The following is an 18780-nucleotide window of genomic DNA, read 5'->3' as shown; positions in this document are numbered from 1 at the left end:
GTGGTGGTGGACATGGTGGTGGTGGAGGTGGGTGTGGTGGTGGACATGGTGGTGGTGGATGTAGTGGTGGATGTGGTGGTAGTGGATGTGGTGGTGGTGGACGTGGTGGTGGTGGTAGTGATGGTGGTGGTGGATGTGGTGGTAGTGGTGATGGACATGGTGGTGGTGGTGGACGTAGTGGTGGTGGACGTGGTGGTGGTGGACATGGTGGTGGTGGTGGACGTGGTAGTAGTGGTGGTGGTGGACGTGGTGGTGGTGGTGGATGTGATGGTGGATGTGGTGGTTGTGGACATGGTGGTGATGGACTTGGTGGTGGTGGACGTGGTGGTGGTGGATGTGGTGGTGGACATGGTGGTGGTGGATGTGGTGGTGGATGTGGTGGTGGATGTGGTGGACATGGTGGTGGTGTATGTGGTGGTGGTGGATGTGGTGGGTGTGGTGGTGAACGTGGTGGTGGTGGAGGTGGGTGTGGTGGTGGTGGACGTGGTGGTGGTGGACATAGTGGTGGTGGATGTAGTGGTGGTGGATGTGGTGGGGTGGAATGTGGCAGTGGACGTGGTGGTGGTGGACATGGTGGTGGTGGACGTGGACATGGTGGTGATGGATGTGGTGGATCTGGCGGTGGTGGATGTGGTGGTGGTGGTAGTGGTGGTGGTGGAAATGGTGGTGGTGGATGTGGTGGTGGTGGATGTGGTGGTGGTGGTGGTAGTGATGGTGGTGGTAATGGTGGTGGACATGGTGGTGGTGGGGGACGTGGTGGTGGTGGACGTGGTGGATGTGGTGGTGGTGGATGTGGTGGTGGTTGATGTGGTGGTGGTAGACGTGGTGGTGGACGTGGTGGTGGTGGACATGGTGGTGGTGGATGTGGTGGTGGTGGATGTGGTGGTGGTGATGGATGTGGTGGACATGGTAGTGGTGATGGTGGACATGGTGGTGGTGGACGTGGTGATGGTGGACATGGTGGTGGTGGACGTTGTGGTGGTGGATGTGGTGGTGGATGTGGTGGTGGTGGATGTGGTGGTGGTGGACGTGGTGGTGGTGGACGTGGTAGTGGTGGACATGTTGGTGGTGGACGTGGTGGTGGATGTGGTGGTGGACATGGTGGGGGTGGTGGTGGTGGTGGATGTGGTGGTGGTGGTGGACGTGGTGGTGGTGGTGGAGTTTGTGGTGGTGGTGGATGTGGTGGACGTGGTGGTGGTGGAAGTGGTAGTGGTGGGGGTGGAGGTGGACATGGTGGTGGATGTGATGGTGGTGGTGAATGTGGTGGGGTGGTGGACGTGGTGGTGGTGGACGTGGTGGTGGTGTTGGATGTGGTGGACATGGTGGTAGTGGACGTGGTATTGGTGGACGTGATGGTGGTGGGGGTGGTGGTGGACGTGGTGGTGGTGGTGGTGGTGGATGTGGTGGTGGACGTGGTGGTGGTGGACGTGATGTGGTGGACGTGTTTTCCCCTTTATACTTTTTATGTGATTAAGTTTTAGCCTGAATCTGCCCCCGAGATAAAAGGCTCAAGCAGCTGGTCAACCATGCAGGGAGCTGCCCTGCAAAGTGCCCGAGTCCTGTTCAGCTGAGACTGTGAACGGAGCCGACGTCTGTGCTGCAGTGACACTCCCTGCTGCTCACTTTTATTGACGCCCCTAAGTCTTGGGTTACTGTGCCTCAGAGTGCCTGCCACTCATGTCTGGGCTGGTGACGCAGGAGCCCCCCTGCAGCTTGGCATCTGGCACTTTTCAAAAGTGCAAGCATAGGGGTCTCTAGAGAAAGCACAGGGGTGGAGGTGAACCCCATTCCACCCTCACTGGCACCTAAAGTGTTATTATCGACCCTTCCTTGGTGTGTTCTAGTCTCAGAGTTGACATGTGTAGTATTTATCATGCAGCGTGTGGGCTGTAGCCCTTCCAAGGAGTATGAATGCCTTTATAGCTGCAGCTGCAGAGCCGTGCCAAGCTGCATGAAAGGCAGCGGAGGGAGAGAGAGCGCCTTGCCTGGGCCTTCACAGCACCTGAGACGAAGAGTGTTTGATGCTTGCACGGGCCAGCCCTAGCTGTCACGCCGGGAGACAAGTTACGGCACGTTCTCACCTGCTCACTTTGGCACGATTGGCCGCCTCACTTTGGCACTAGCAAAAAGGGACAGAGCCTGGACATGGCGGCTATTTTGCCTTTCAAAAAAGAGGGGAAAAGGGGACGGAAGTTTGGCTGAATGGGGCATTATTTCGCAATAAAATGAGTTATTTCAAAATGCAAACACAAACTTTGCAAAGGCAAGGGAAACAGGGACATTGCAAGCTTTTCAAAGGGCAAAAATAAGGAGCTTTGCATCACCCCAGCAGTGTGAACAAGCCAAGCCATGAAAGTTAAAGTGATCGGACGGAGGCAGAGGGGAAAGCAACTTAATGACCTGTGACGGAGGAGACAGATCGCTGTTCCGCGCATGCACGCACACGTGCCCTCAAGCTTCAGGCCAGCAAAACTCTGGTAAGTAGCAATTTTTTTTACCCTTTACTAAATGTCGAGCAGGTAGCACATGCGCTGCTGTAGGCTCGACCTAAAAAATATAGCATCAGTTTCCTTACCTTTAACACTGGTGTTTGCTGGGTGGTAGCCGGGGTGAAAGAGCAGCAAAGAATGTTGGGGGCTTTTGTTCGTCGCCCAAAAATAGCCCAAAAATTAGGCAATGGTTGTCCGGCTTTACCAGGTGCTGAAAATAAAAATATAACAATTTAGTTTTTGAAACATTAGGATAATCAAACAAAGAGTGGGGGAAACATAACGCTCTAATTTTTACCTTGCAGTGTGCATGCAGCTCTTGGATGACGGTTAATAGCTCACTGTTGAATGTTAGGATTTTAACTTACAAACTGCAAGTAACAAAAGGATCTCTCTGACAAAAGCAGTGACACACTGACCTATTTACACCAGGTGCATTTTGTGATCCGCAACAGGTACATGTTCTTTGCAGCAGGCACATTAACCTTCTGCGCTACCCTTCCATGTGTCAAAACTTCCACTAGACAAAACTCTGATCTCTCTTTAGGAAAAACATTAATCATCTGCGTTATCATGACATTTGTGTATTGTTTCTGAAAATTGCTAGAGGCCAGGAAGGTGGTAGCGAGTGTTTTTAGAACCATAATATACTTGCAACTCAATTCAAATTACACACTAGACAAAAGAGCAATATGCTGCCTAAATAAAAGGTTCCAAAATCCTGGAAAAAGCAAAGTAAAGTATGTGAAATGTAAGCAGGAAGAACATGGCTACCAATCCACCCATCAATCAGTCATTGCAGTACCCCACGATTGGTGCACTTCCCCACCATCGAAAACAATGCTGTTTAAAAAAAGACAAGAAAACAAAAGTACTGCTTCACTGGCAAACTCTGTAAAGTAGCGCTAATATGTTTGGGTGTGAATAAAATCAATGTAGCCACTTTGCAAACACTCTGACTTGCTTTATTTCGTTTTTTATTTATTTTTCATAGTTTGAACCTTACTTGACCAGTCCAGTGGCGGCTGGTGACATTTGAAAGTTCATATGGGAAGAACACTGAGCAGAATTTTGCGCACTATGCACATAATTCACCTTTTGCCAAATTGTGTATGTATATATAAAACATTTGTAACTGAAGAAAAAAATTACCAGAAAAGTGCCACACGTGGCACAGCGCAGTGCCAGACAATTTGTAGAGGTTTCATTGGACACATATTCCTTGCTGATTGCTGTATTTGGGAGTTAATTGACACTGAGGTGAATGTTTTACCTATATTCCCCAGGATTAATGTGTGTCGCTGTCGCTGCTGGTGAGCCAGTGCTGCTTATAGTGGTCCCCTGCTGCCGCTGTCGCTAGAGAGCCCCTGCTGCCACTGGAGATTCTCTGCAAGTGCGGTGCCAACACCCTGGGAGAGGACTTCAACCCCCAGGGTGAAACACTCTCGAAACAGCTGCCGCGAGTGAGGGGGAGGTGTGGTCATCGCGCATAAAGCGCTGCCTCTCCCCACGCGGCTTGGGAACTTTATCTATCTTTGTGTGAAACCTGCCGCTGTCGCTGCTGGTGAGCCCGTGCTGCTTATAGTGGTCCCATGCTGCCGCTGTTGCTAGAGAGCCCCTGCTACCACTGGAGATTCTCTGCAAGTGCGGCACCAACACGCTGGGAGAGGACTTCTACCCCCAGGGTGCAGCACTCTTGAAACAGCTGCCATGAGTGAGGGGAAGGCGTGGTCATCGCGCATAAAGCGCTACCTCTCCACCCGCGGCGCGGGATGTAGCCAGGACGAAGCCCGGACCAAGGGCGGGCCCATCTGAGGCCATCAGAGGCCGAAGGAGTCTGGGCTGGTCCACGCTATTTGTTTTTTTGTTTTTCTTTTTTGGCAGAAGCCATCTCCTATGCTACACAGACCCTTGCTGTGGAATTGTGTACCGTGACTTGGTCTTGTGACTGATAGACTGGGACTGGGAAATAAGGTATAGGGTATCTATATAATTATAAAATTATATTATTGTGTGTTAAAGCATCTTTCTCTGGGTCATGGCGCAGAAGGAACTAGTAAAAAAGAAATTGTTGGCGGATCAGGGGGTGGTAGGGACTTCAGATGCCTTCCTTCAGAGGGCGGAGTCAGTCCTTATACATGAAATCGCTCTTACTGAGCGTAGACTTTCTCTCGAACCCCAACCCCCCCTCCACAGCCTGATGCTCCTGGTTGTATAAATCCAGGTGTCCACTTCAATCCTGGTTCCTCTGCTAGATCTTCTATACCCCTGCCAACCATTATTCCGCCTAACCTGGGTCCTGTGTTATCTATTGTCCCAGAGTCAAACGAAGCAGCTGTTTAACTAAAAGTGCACACTAGAAGCCAAATAACTAAAGATTCTCAAGGGGGTAGCTCATTACCTCAGCCCAAGAAACGGAAAGGGCTAGGTCCTGGCAAACAAACTTACCCACTATCTAAAAGAGGGCTTAGAGGCATAGTAAGAGAGGTTGTTGACGATACTGAGGACTTACCTGGAAACATAGTGGATAATACTGCCTCTGCTCCACCACTTTTACCTTCCTTGTCGTCTATTGATAGTGAAGAGTTTTGGTTTATATTGGACGACGCTGTGTCAGTTTTATTGAATCCATTGATGCAAAAGCTGTCTAAATTGGAAAAGGACATTGACAAACTTGCAAGCGTTGTTTCCCTAGACCTACAGAAGCCGTTATGCTTTAAAAATGCTCACTCCTCTTAGCTAACCCCGGTCAGATCCACCAGCTCTAAATCTGTTCAGCATACTGTAGTTGCAATGGCGAATCAACTAAACATGGTATGGGTTCTATAACGGCTACCATTCCCATTCCTTCTAATAGCCAAAACACTAATTGCATGGGGACAACCTTATTGAGAGCCACAGATTTAGCCTATATCCCAAGTACACAAGAAATGTGCCCTAATACTCAAATAATAACTCCCCATAACAAGTCTAAACACGTACGCACTGAGGAAACACAGTCCCAAAGGAATAACTGTGCTTATAATAAACCAGGGAGTGATTCAAAAGGTAATGACGTACTCCATTTGCCTCCGGAGGCAACGCCTTACACAATAGTGCTAGCCAATGTCCCCAAACTGCCCCCGGGAGCGTCAGAACATTGGTTGAGTCTGAAAAACAAATCTTTATAAGAGCTAAGCAGGAGGACAAGGATAGGAAACCCGCTCTATACAAAATTCAATATGGTGAGACAGGTTGGTTGGGTAGGAAATTTAAACAAGTCCAGAGAAGGTGTAGTAATCTCCTTTGGATTGCCCAAACTAGTTCACGCGATCTTAGAAAGGGCAGGCAATTGGTCGATGGCACAAACAGGGATCAGTAGTTTACCTCTTGGACACTTTTATAAACATCATCGTACGATACAGGCACCATTTGGGGAGCTTTTAATGGAGGGGCAGAGGCAGGCCAGATATGCAATCCCAGTTAATAACCAGTTCGAAGTTCTTAACCCTTTAGACGAGAACGATTGACTGTCCCCATTGAACCCACTGGACAGAGGAAGATCTGAGAATATAGTCCTGGCTAGGGGCAGCCCACCCAAAGTTCAATCCTATACCTGTGTGGAAGATATGGGGACCTTCAATTTGAGAGAGGTGGTCAGGGTCTCAACTGTGAAACCTACTATTGGTAGTCCTCATAAGGAGTGTGGGCATATTCTTAACATACACACAAATGTGTTACCCATGGTCTCTTTGAATGCTGCCAGAGTTCCAACTCTTGAGCCCCAGGACGCCAATTTTTACATCGAACCAGTAGTTGGGAATCTTCCAAATGTAGCTACTTAAGAGATAATCAAAAATATAACTGTTGGAGCAGCTGGTGTTTCTGGGAGTGCCACTGACAGCAGACACAGGGTAAATATTAGCTTAACCGTATTATCCTGGAACCTAGCAGGGATACAGTCCAAACTCCAAGATCCCAAATGGTTTACTGCTATGGGTAACACTGATATCTGTGTATTTCAAGAAACCTAGGCCGTAGATAAGGTGTATATCAATGGCTATACCTCATACTGTGTGGATGCTCTTCCTCCAAAACGGACAGGTAGGGCCAGTGGTGGATTGCTAATATTGGTTAAAAACACTGTAGCTTGTAGGTACAAGCCACTCTCAATAAATTCACCTGACATAATGGGTATTCAGCTCACTTTTTTGTCTGATCTAATTTCGATCTTGCTAAATGTTTACACCAGGTCAGAACCCTTTAATAGTGAATCCACAGTGGTTTCACTATTAGATGATTTAGTGGGAGGTTACCAAGCGAATTCTGAAATCATAATTACAGGGGACTTTAATGCCGCGTTCGAACCCTCCGCTTTATTAAGTGCTTCTCTCGAAGAGGAGGACGAGATATGGGGCATCCCCAATTTGGTAGCTGGTAAACCTGGCCAACGTCAGTCAAACGTTTCATTACAGATTGCTTCCTTAACTGCTGGTAGGAGCTTGAGGGCCTGTAATGGGAGAACCCCTTCAGATTTAGGAAGAAAGACTGCTTTTAAGAGGGGTGCCTACACAAGCATTATAGACTATATTTTTGTTGATGTTAGAATATGGTCATTAGTGGAAGATATGGTCATTGAACCAAGGATAGACAGTGATTATAACTCCCTGCTTTTAAAACTAAAGGGTAATGACCTGGACAGGGGTGCTCATTGCCATATTTCCAGACTATTAGAGCCATGCCCAACTAACAATCACAGAAGTTAAATAGCCCAAAATCCAAGCTGATCAGGATCTCTATGCTAGAATACATAAGTTCCTAGTGGCCACTTTAACCAACATGTCTAGCCATAAGGATAGTACCGTTTTGTCCAATGTCTTGTATGTCATTGCCGCACACAAAGAGCTCCTTGAAGTTCTGCATACAGTCTTCTCAAAACCTAGTCGTGCTGGAAGGACCATCAGTGTAAGGGTTCACAAATGGTTCAATGACGACTGCAAGAGAGCCAAGAAGTCACTACAGTTAGAGATCTAGATCAGACATAATTTCTGCCCGTAATACTTATAGAGCAGCACTTAGGAAAGCCATACGTGAATACGCTGACACTAATTGGATTGATCTAGTTCTAGCAGCTCAAGCAATGGATAGCCGTATGTTTTGGATGATTGTGTCTAAGAGTAATGTGGAGAATTCCACTTCTAATTGCCATCATATTCAGCCAGAGGTTTGGGTGGACCATTTTTCTAGTTTATACTTTGATGATGTGAATACCACAGGTCCCCTTACTGGACAGGTGGTCCCGGCATTAGATATCATCGCTTCTGATGGGACTATAAATAACCCATCGCTAATTTTCAGCTTAGAGGACACTCTGTCAGCAATCTGTAAATTAAAAACAGGTAAAGCCCCTGGACCTGATCTGATACTAGGGGATCTGTACAAGTCTGAACCCACAATATGGGCACCTTATATAAACCTGTCTAATTGCATATTAGCTGGTGGTGATATTTCCGAAACATGGAGGGGGGCAGAGGTAATAACCATTTTTAAAAAGGGCGATCCTGTTATCCCCTCTAATTATAGACTCATCAGTCTAATAGACAACCTACAGAAGGTTTTTGCCTGGCAAGTTTTAGACAAAGTGCAAGAATGAATGGATGACAATATGGTATTGTCTCCAGCCTAGGTGGGCTTTCAAGCTAAAATTAGCACGTGCGACCAAGCTGTCAGATTTTCCCTGCTAGCATGGAAGTATGTGCTACTTAGGAAACAGCGCCTTTATATTGCTTTCGTGGATCTGCAAGGTGCATTTGATTTGGTACCACGCAATTTGCTGTGGAAGACCATGCTTGACCAAGGCGCCCCGGCAGACTTGGTGACTGTGATTGCCAGATTGCATAGGGATAATTATGCCCAGGTCAGGTGAGGGAAAAATGGGGAACTGACAAAGAGGATTCCGATTCAACGTGGGGTGCATCAAGGGTATGTTCTCGCCCCCACACTGTTCTCCCTGTTTATTAATGAGTGAGTGAGTTGTCTAATGCAAGAAAGATGCTCCTTTGTTATATAATGCAAAAATCCCCATCTTGCTCTTTGCCGACGATTCTTTATTAATATCCACAACCCCTATTGGTTTACAAGTTTTATTGGATAAATTCCTGAGTTTTTGTAAGGAGAGGAAATTGGAACTGAACACCTTGAAAACAAAATTTATGGTGTTCGGTAAAGTACGGGGTGGTATACGAGAGGTTAAGATCTTACACAAACCATTGGAACGAGTAAAAACTTTGATTACTTGGGCATAGGCTTGAATGAGACTCTTGGTAATACCAACTGAGGTAGAGCTTCCTAACACTATTTCAAAGATCCAAATCAGTATTAAGATTTTTTAAACAATCTTATACCCAACCCCTCTCTCCGGCACTCGAACTTTACCGTGCAAAAGCCCAAAGTGGAGCTTTGTATGGAGTAGAGATCTGGGGATTTACGCCTGTAAATCAATTAACGATTTGCAAGAATAACTTTGCAAGGGCTCTGATCTTGCTACCTGTTACAACACTACTCACCCCACTTTTTTGTGATCTTGGGTTAAAAAGAATCGGTGATTTGGCTGCCCTGAGACCCCTAACCTATTGGTTGCGTCTAGGTACTATTCCCCAATTAACTGAATATCGTAACTCCTTACGGGAGATCCTGGCGCTGAATGGGGCAAAACAACTTCCTTGGTTCAAACATATCGCTAAATGGTGCAAACTACTGAAGCCCATGGGTTTATGGGAGTAACCTGAAAGGGCCACTAGACGTGACATTTTGTCCCTTAAAGCTATGTATTGGAAGGTAGTAGGGGAGCACTACACTAATAATCAAAGAAGCGACCAGCTAACATCTAATTTTTTAATGATAAAATTTTGCTCCCTATTTGAACCGTTCCTTGACCTGATTCCCCCCCTTGCTAAAAGTTTGTATATTAGGTTTGGGTATGGTAACTTGTTACTGAAATTTCCGGGGAAAGAGGCGAATGGCCTAGTTTTAGACACCTGCCCGGCATGCTGTGAAGTTGACGAAACCAAAGAGCATATCTTGTTCGTCTGTCCCAAGTATTGGCAGTTACGTAGGAGATGGATTAGTCTGATATGCCTCAACTTGGGTGTCAGGCAGTACCAGATCGTGTTCAGAATCTTAAAAAAAGATACTTCTGGGCTAATAGTCTTTGCTCTCAGCCGTTTTTTGTTCTCCTTCTGGTTAACCCGCATTTTTTGTTTATCATAGTTGTGTTACCATTTTAACTCCTCTTACCTTCTATGCTGTATATGTATACTAAATCTCTAGCTTGGTATACACGGCTGTATCCCATATGTTTGGTGGTTGTACTGCTCCCTCTTTTAAGTATGACTAGATTGATTGTATTTATGTTCTTAAACTGATTTGGGATGTCATTTGTACTAGTGTTCGCAATGGTTTAATACTATATTAATTGTAAATATATTTATGTTTTATATTTTGCCTACTTTGATGGCTTTTTACAAATGACCAAATAAAGTTATATATGATGATGATGATGATGATGATAAAAAGTGTTTTGTGTAAAGTTATCTGCTAAATGTCCAAAAGAACACCCCCCCAATAGACTTGAATAATCTAGAAAGAAATCTTCCATTGACATTAACGATAAGCATGATGCTTCCAGGTCTGGTTATACATTTTTTGCTGTCTCTTCAGCATCAGGTTTTCCGAAAAACAATCATACTTACATAAAATGAGTTTGAGTCCTCCCACTTCAGTCATCAGACCGAGTAGCATTCCTATGTTGGAGTGTGGCTTAAGAATATGCTTACTTTGCTAGCGCGTGTCCCAGTAACTCCACTGCAACTGAAAATGAGGACTTGTTTGCTAATGAAAAAGGACTAATGACAAACTTACCTTCTGTATATCGAGCCATCTATCGGCAGCTCTCCAGCCATTGCTACCAGGCTGTTCATTTCTCATACAGGGCACAGGGCAGCCGTGCTGCTTATTACACAATTGTGCTGCCATCTTGGAACAGTATTCTCCATGGTTTATCATTGTTTTACTGTTCAAGATGGCATCTGGTTGTGAAGGTTCCTTCAATCGATCAAGTGATTTTTAAAGTGCAACAGCTACTCATAGGGAATGTCCAGGCACTAGTAATACTGCCGCACTAACTCGGACTTAAGAGAACTCCCTCAAAAAGCCCAGTTGAAAAGCCGGGTCTTCAGTCTTTTTCTAAAAAGTATTTCAGAATGAAACCTACACAAATTATTTGATAGAGGATTCCAGGCACGAGATGCAAGATAAGTAAGCGATGTCCCACTCCAGGAAAAACCTGCCTCAGATAAGTGCAATGGTCAAATCGGTGAGTAATGTTGTAATCTCACAGAGAGACAACAAGAGACAGAGTTATAGTAGGCTCAGTGAGAGATAATCAGAGCCTTGAATTGAATTCTCTTTTTAATGGGCAGCCAGTGAAGTGTCTTCAAATCAGGGGATACAGACTCCTGTCGAAGAACATTTCGGTGAAGCCTCGCTGCTGCATTTTGCATCACTTGCATTCGTTTAAGCAGGTAGTGTGGAAGAGCTAGGTACAGTATGCTCACATGGTCAATGCGTGACGGAATTACCACATGAATCACCCCTTTTTGAAGCTGCGTGGGGCACAATCGCAAGGATGTTTTCAGTGAACGAAGCAAACCAAAGCATGACCTGACCACTGCTGAGATCTGAGCATGCATAGATAGATATGAGTCAATCTTGACCACTAAATATGGGTCTAAGGTACTGGAGGCAAGGGGGTATAGGCCCACTCTGGCCTACAATCTGGGCCCCAGCTGACAGGAGGGGACCCAAACAATAGGATTTCTGTCTTCGTGTCTTGCATTGAAGCTTGCTAGCCCGCATCGATTTAAAAAACAGCAGCTAGGCAATCCTTAAAAGTTACCTGGGCCTCAGGGTAGGCCTTGTCCATAGAGAGAAAAGTTGCATATCGTAAGCATATGATACAATCCTAACCCCAAAAGATTCAACTAAAAAGGCAACAGGAGCCATGTACACATTACAGTGTGCGGCACCAAGCCGGTTCTTGGAGCACATCAAATATCAATGTATTTTAATCCGGCGACCAGGGTGCCATCCAAACTGCCTGACTGTGGCTCTCCAAAAAGGGGCAGAGCCAGGCCAAGGCCAGGCTGACAACACCAATATACATTAGGCGTTGTAGCAAAATAGTTTGAGATACTGTGTTGAAGGCTTCCGACAAGTCCAACAGGACTATGGCCGCCTGTTTACCCTGATCTAGCGCCAGTTTGATTGAGTCCACTGCTTCCACCACTGCTGTCTCGATGGTATGGTGAGACCTGAAACCAGATTGTTATGCATGCAATAGAGTGGTGGTCCTAGTAGCTAGAAGGCTGAGAGTTGATTCGTTTTTTAAGCATTTTCACTGTGGTGGGAAGCAGAGAGATAGGCCTAAAGTTGGCCAGCTGGTTAAATCTGCAGATGGATTTTTCAGCAGAGGAATCAGTCTAGCCTCCTTCCCACATAGCAGACACTTGGTCGATTGGATTGATAGATTAAACAAGTAGCTGAAAATAGGGTTGATCGACTTGACAAGATCCACGGGGGACATGGATCACCCAGAGAGCCTGACTTACAGGCCAAAATAGCTTGTTCGCCAAAATAGCTTGTGCGCCAGCACCCTCGCCACACTCAAGAAACCCTCCAACAGCCACGCCAGCAAGAGATCCACCTGGTTCACCGACGAGCTCCAGACCTCCAAACGCGCATGCCAGAAACTGGAGAAGAAATGGCTCCACGAATGCACACCGGACAACCACGCAGCCCGCAAGGACGCCACCCGCAGACATCACCACCGCATCAGATCAGCCAAGAGATCCTCCTTCAAAGACCGCCTGGTTAACAACGCACACGACAGCAAAGAGCTCTTCGACATCGAAAAAGAACTCTCCAACCCCAGCGCCAATGCCAACGACATCCCGCCCTCACAAGAACTGTGCGACTCACTGCCCATCTTCTTCCACCGCAAGATCGCTGACATCCACGACAGCTTCAACACCACGACCGCCCCGACTACGCCAGACTCCACCTCCCCTGCGAACACCACCAGCGCCAACCGCCTGACCTCCTGGTCCAACGTCAACGACGACGAGACACGCAAGGTCATGAACTCCATCCACTCAGGATCTCTGTCAGACCCGTGCCCACACCACGTATTCAACAAAGCAGACGCAGCCATCGCACCCCAACTACGGAAGGTCATCAACATCTCCTTCGAAACAGCGACATTCCCGGAAAGCTGGAAGCACGCCGAAATCAACGCCCTCCTCAAGAAGCCCAAGGTGGACCCCAAGGACCTCAAGAACTTCCGGCCCATCTCCCTGTTCCCGTTCCCGGCGAAGGTCATCAAGAAAATTGTCAACATGCAATTGGCCCGCCACCTCGAAGACAACAACATCTTGGACTCGTCCCAGTCTGGATTCAGACAAAACCACAGCACCGAGACAGCCCTCATCGCCACCACAGATGACATCAGGCACCAACTAGACAACGACGAAACATCAGCCCTCATCCTCCTGGACCTGTCAGCCGCCTTCGACACGGTCTGCCATCGCACTCTAAAGACACGCCTCCAAGAAGCCAGAATCCAAGAGAAGACCCTTGACTGGACCACGTCCTTCCTCTCCGGCAGAACCCAGAGCATCCGCCTCCCACCCTTCCGATCCGAAGCCACCGACATCATCTGCAGTGTCCCCCAGGGCTCATCCCTCAGCCCGACGCTGTTCAAAGTCTACATGGCCCCCCTTGCACAAGTGGCCCACCAACACGACCTCAACATCATCTCCTACACCGACGACACCCAGCTCATCCTCTCCCTCACCAAGGACCCACACACCGCCAAAACAAACCTCCACGAGGGAATGAAGGCTGTCGCCGACTGGATGAGGAGCAGCTGTCTGAAACTGAACTCGGACAAGACAGAGGTCCTCATCCTCGGACTCACCCCCTCAGCCTGGTACGACTCCTGGTGGCCGACCACACTGGGAACAGCACCGACACCCACCGACCATGCACGCAACCTAGGATTCATCCTCGACTCTTCCCTCTCCATGTCTAAGCAGGTCAACGCTGTCTCCTCCTACTGCTACAACACCCTCCGCACGCTCCGCAGGATCTACAAGTGGATCCCGATCGAAACAAGAAGAACGGTGACACAGGCCCTCGTCAGCAGCAGACTGGACTACGGCAACACACTCTACGCAGGAATCCCAGCCAAACACCTACAACGACTACAACGTATCCAAAACGCCTCCGCCCGACTGATCATCAACGTCCCTCGCCGAAGCCACATCACCCCCCACCTGAGAGACCTACACTGGCTCCCCGTCGACAAGAGGATCACCTTCAAGCTCCTCACCCACGCACACAAAGCACTCCACAATGCCGGACCAGCCTACCTGAACAGCAGACTCAGCTTCTACACCCCCACCCGCCTGCTCCATTCGGCCAGCCTCGCCCTCGCAGCTGTCCCCCGCATCCAATGAACGACCTCCGGCGGCACATCCTTCTCCTACCTCGCTGCCAAGACCTGGAACACCCTCCCTACCCACCTACGGCAGACTCAAGACCTACTCGCCTTCAGAAATGAAATGAAATGAAAAATTGCATTTGTATAGCGCATAACTGCCCTGAGGCCTCGCAGCGCTTGACCCTCAAGACCTGGCTCTTCGAGCAGTAGCCGCACCCCCCACCCCTCAGCGCCTTGAGACCCTCACGGGTAAGTAGCGCGCTTTACAAGTACTCTGATTGATTGATTGTTCAGATTCTGCAATAAAGATCTGAGAAAAACCCTTGAGATTATCTGCCGTAGGTCTCCTAATACTTTTTAACTTTTTGTTTAATACTTCCTATGTTGCTAAGTGGAGGATTATATTGCAAGTAGTGCAGAAAATGAGTAGGATCCCATCGGATTCCAATTCTGGCAGGTATTTTTGAACCAGATCTGGGAATCGGCTGACCAAGTGAAATATTCTGAACTTGTCCTAGTGCATGTTTCCGACATTGCGACACAATTCAGCAGCATCCGCATGTTGTCTGCTTCCTGTTCACAGCAGAAACCTACAGGTGACAAGGGGGCTTTCTTATTTTCACTTCCAGCTAGGACCAAAACAAAGGCTTGATTTAAAGGGCCATCAACCCTTCTTTTGTTAAAGCATCACCCCGGCTGAGAGTTACCTGAAGTTATTATCTAGATACTAATGCAATTGAGGGAAGCAAAGGCCCACAGCTTGTTGTCAGTTCACAAGTTCTTGAGAGAAACTATGATTTGGAGGCAGGGATTTGACTTTGCCTCCCATATAAGAGATATACATGCAATGTAAGAATGCTAGATGTATCTGTATATATGAGAAATTACACAACAGTTTAAATGGCACTTACACATTTATTTTTTATTTATTTGTTTTATCGCACGTCTCATCCCAGTTTAGGGTGTCAGAGCACTTTATATCACATGCAGAAAGACAAAAAAGCATATGTTTGAGTAAATCAATATACAAGCATTTTATAAGACAATGAGAGCTATGAGGTGTAGGAGTCACATAGCGAACATATGTGTAGATATCATATGTTAAAAGTGCATGGTTGGTAGAAAAACAAAGTTGTAATTCAAAATGTGCCACAGTGTTTGGAGTTGTCTGTACTAACAAGACTTTATTACTAGCCAAATGAGCTTTTCTTTACTAACCTAAAAGAATAACAGATTGAGAAAAAAACAATAAGGATCTAAACCTATGACTTACAGATTGCATGTAGTTCCTTGATGCTAGTTCGTAGCTAACTATGTTATAAAGGAATGATGCACTTTATGAACTGGAAGTAACAAAAGGATCTCTGAAACAAGAAGAAATAGAGATATTTCTCCTTGTTACACCTCACATGGGAAGGTGTAAGATTTTGGCGCATCCCTAGGTTTACAAGTTCTTATAAATCTAAGGATGCGTCAAAATTCATAGGAGCTGCGTGGGAACACCCATGCAACGCCTTCCGAAGGTAGAGTAACGCAATGCAGCAACTTCCTCTGCATTGCGTTACTCCAGAGTTTTTAATTCACTCAAATCCACTCAAAGCGGCTTTGCATGCCTTAAAAAATCTAACTTAGAGATTTGCGTCACACATTTAACATGTTGCGTGGTGCAGATGTGACGCAACTCTCTCATACATATGCCCCTAAATGTATAAATTGACTGTCAGGGGACGCTTTTCATGACTCCACCCATTGTGATTCCACCCCCTTCCTCTGCCACACCTGGCCACCCAATCAATGGGTCGCTGGAGTATTTGTTTTGCAGTACCAGTAAGCAAATGCCTGCCACGATTAGATGGCAGTATGTTTTCGATCTCCTTTTATTATTCTACTATATGCCTGTTTTTGTGAGGCCAGTACTCTTACTCATAAAAGTCTGCAAAGACCGGCCTCGCTTATCTGTAGTGTCCAACCGTGGTCGGTAGTAGGAGTACCTGCCGGGCGGTGACTTGGGGAGGGGGAGGGGCAGGGTGGGAGGTAGTAATCTATGGATTTCGGAGGTTTACAGGTAAGTAAACAAATAAATAAAGAAAACAAATTTTGTTGCCTGCTCTGCATCCCCAAATGCGATGCAGTGTGCGCAACGATATTCGTTTTTATTTATTTATATGTTTACTTACCTGTAAACCTCCATAATCCGTAGATTACTACCCCGTACCCTGGCCCTCCCCTCCCCACATCTCCGCCCGGCAGGTACGCCCACTATCGACCGCGGCTGGTAGTGCCGGACCAAGTGTTGTCGGGCAGGTAGCTTCCAAGCAACCCCATTCTATGTAACCCGGGCTCTTTTTTGTAGGCGACGGCATCTCAGTTGTTTTCACAATCTACTTATCTCGCAACTTCAGGGGAAAGGGGATTACATAACATTAGCGAGCGCTGAGGCTGATCAGGTATGGATCTCCACCAAACTCTTAGCTTGCTCCCCATACCCCGCATTAGCAATGTCACCGCTGTCCCAACTCTGCTCTTTCCCAGTAAGATGTGTGCTTGTGTGTGAGCACTGTGTCTGTATAAGGGCACAGGGTGAGCAGAGTGCCCTTGAGTTAATGGTAAACAGTGGTTTGTGAGTGCAGGGCGAGGGCTATGCATGTGTGAATGCAGGATGAGCATTGTGTTTTGTGAGTGGATGGCAGATCATCTGTCTGACTCAGTGCTTAATTTGAGTGGGGGGGGTGCCCACTGGTATTTATGTCTGGGGGGCCGGCATTTATTTTCCTGCATCAGATATTTATGGAGAGCAAGAGAAGGAAAAGCACACAAAGAGGAAAGGCGGAGCAAGAGAAAGACTGCAAAATAGTCATGTAGGGAGAAAGCAGAGACCTGCGAAAATAAGAGAAAGAGGGATGAGGTGGGTTTAGGTCTGCACAGCCTTGGTATTTGGCACACCAACATTTATTTGCATCGGCCACGAGCTTCTGAGCAGAGCTTTGGGCAGCGGCGCTTATGCTTTCAAGAAGTAAGCATTGGACTGACTATAGGGTGAATGATGTGTTTGTGTCATAGCCAAGTGAGGGTTGTGCCTTCATGAATTCTGGTTCGGTGTGTGCCTGTTCAAGGACAGAGCAAGGGATGTGCCTTTGTGATAGCAGACGGCAATACCTGTGTAAGCGCAGTAAGAGCTGGGAAATATTGGGTTTTACCAATGCTTGTTTATAAAAGCTAGAGTCTTGCAAAGCTGCGTAGTTTTCTTTCATAAGTCAATATTTTTGCATTGGTCCATTCTTCAAACAAATCAAAAAGCGATTTGCTTCTGGGTGTAGTTCTTTTCAGAATTCACTTGATTGCTGCCTAGCCTTTGAAAAAAAAGATAAGGTACGCGAATGTTGCACATTGAAAGGCATTCTTATTTTGAAAGACTGCATTTAAATAAAAATCAGAATTCAAATAATGATGTTTACAGATGAAGAAATCTGACGATATCTCTTATGGTTATATCGCTAGCATAAATATGATTTTGCATGAGGAGTGTTTTTAAGATAGTCGCAATGCTTAGCATGTTTTGTCTAATATTTCACACTTGATCGAATAAAGATACCGAGAAAAACAGTGAGTTCTTTTTCCATACCGAGTTGGTGATTAAATTGTAGGCAAGGTTTAAGCATTTTTGTTCACCTCCTCCTAAAAAATGCAAAAAAAGTGGCATGTTTTGATATTATAACGGATGTTGGTTACATGGGTCTAGTATAATAAAATTGCCAACAAAAATACATATGTACAAATTCTACACAGAGACCCCCTGCTAACCTTTTTCATGAGATTTCAAATAGTATGCAGGCAGAAATAACGTGTGTCGTTAGGGAAATAAATGTTAATTCAAGAACATCCATACATTAAACGTATATACATTTAAATACAAAGTCAGAATAACCTCACAATGTAAAAGTAGCATCAATTTGGGTATAACTTTAAATTCCAAAGAGGTCCATCTAGCACACATGTTCAAATATCGCAGCTATACTGTGCCACCATGCACCCAGGTAAAGTGTCTGAGCATAGCACAACCCCATCTGCCCCTCTTCCCCTGGAACATGGCCGCTCTGCATCATTTCCGGATTAGTGCATAAGTGTGATTTGATTCAGTGAGCGCGTGGATCGGAGGCCCATGAGCCAGACAGTCCTCATAACTCAGGACATCTCTCAAAATGTTTATTTAACAATTTCAGTGTTAAGGTGAGTGAGAAAATGAGAAACGCAACCACTGCAATAAGCCCTGGGAAATAAACATTGCTCAAGATGACTCCAAGATTTCAAAAAAATCCAATCAGAGCTTTGACCTCATCAATCTAGACTCCAGCAAGAGCTCTAGCGATTGGAACATCAGCCTAAAAGTTATTTTTCTTAAAGCTCTCTAGAAGGCCTGATAGAAACATGGTAGATCTTTTTTTTATAAATATGCCAAGTGAGTACTCAATGAAGCTGTGTTTTATTTAGGTACTGACAGTGTGTATATAATGTCTCAAAGGCATTATTTTTCATGTGTTCCAAGGAGTTATAGTTGAAATCTAAAAGTCAACACAGAGCAGAACATTTGCCAGTGCCATTTTTTTTAACTAAACGAAGAAACTATTTATATATACATTTGGACTGAAAGAAACATTACACTGAATGCCATTAAAGTTTGCACCTACAACACAAGAATCATCACACAGGTATGAGACAGGCCTGCACCAGAAAATATATATTGTTCTTCAGTAA

This window comes from Lissotriton helveticus, chromosome 2_1 (genome assembly GCF_964261635.1).
Source record: "Lissotriton helveticus chromosome 2_1, aLisHel1.1, whole genome shotgun sequence".
NCBI lineage: Eukaryota > Metazoa > Chordata > Amphibia > Caudata > Salamandridae > Lissotriton > Lissotriton helveticus.
Note: the sequence above shows the minus strand (reverse complement) of the source record.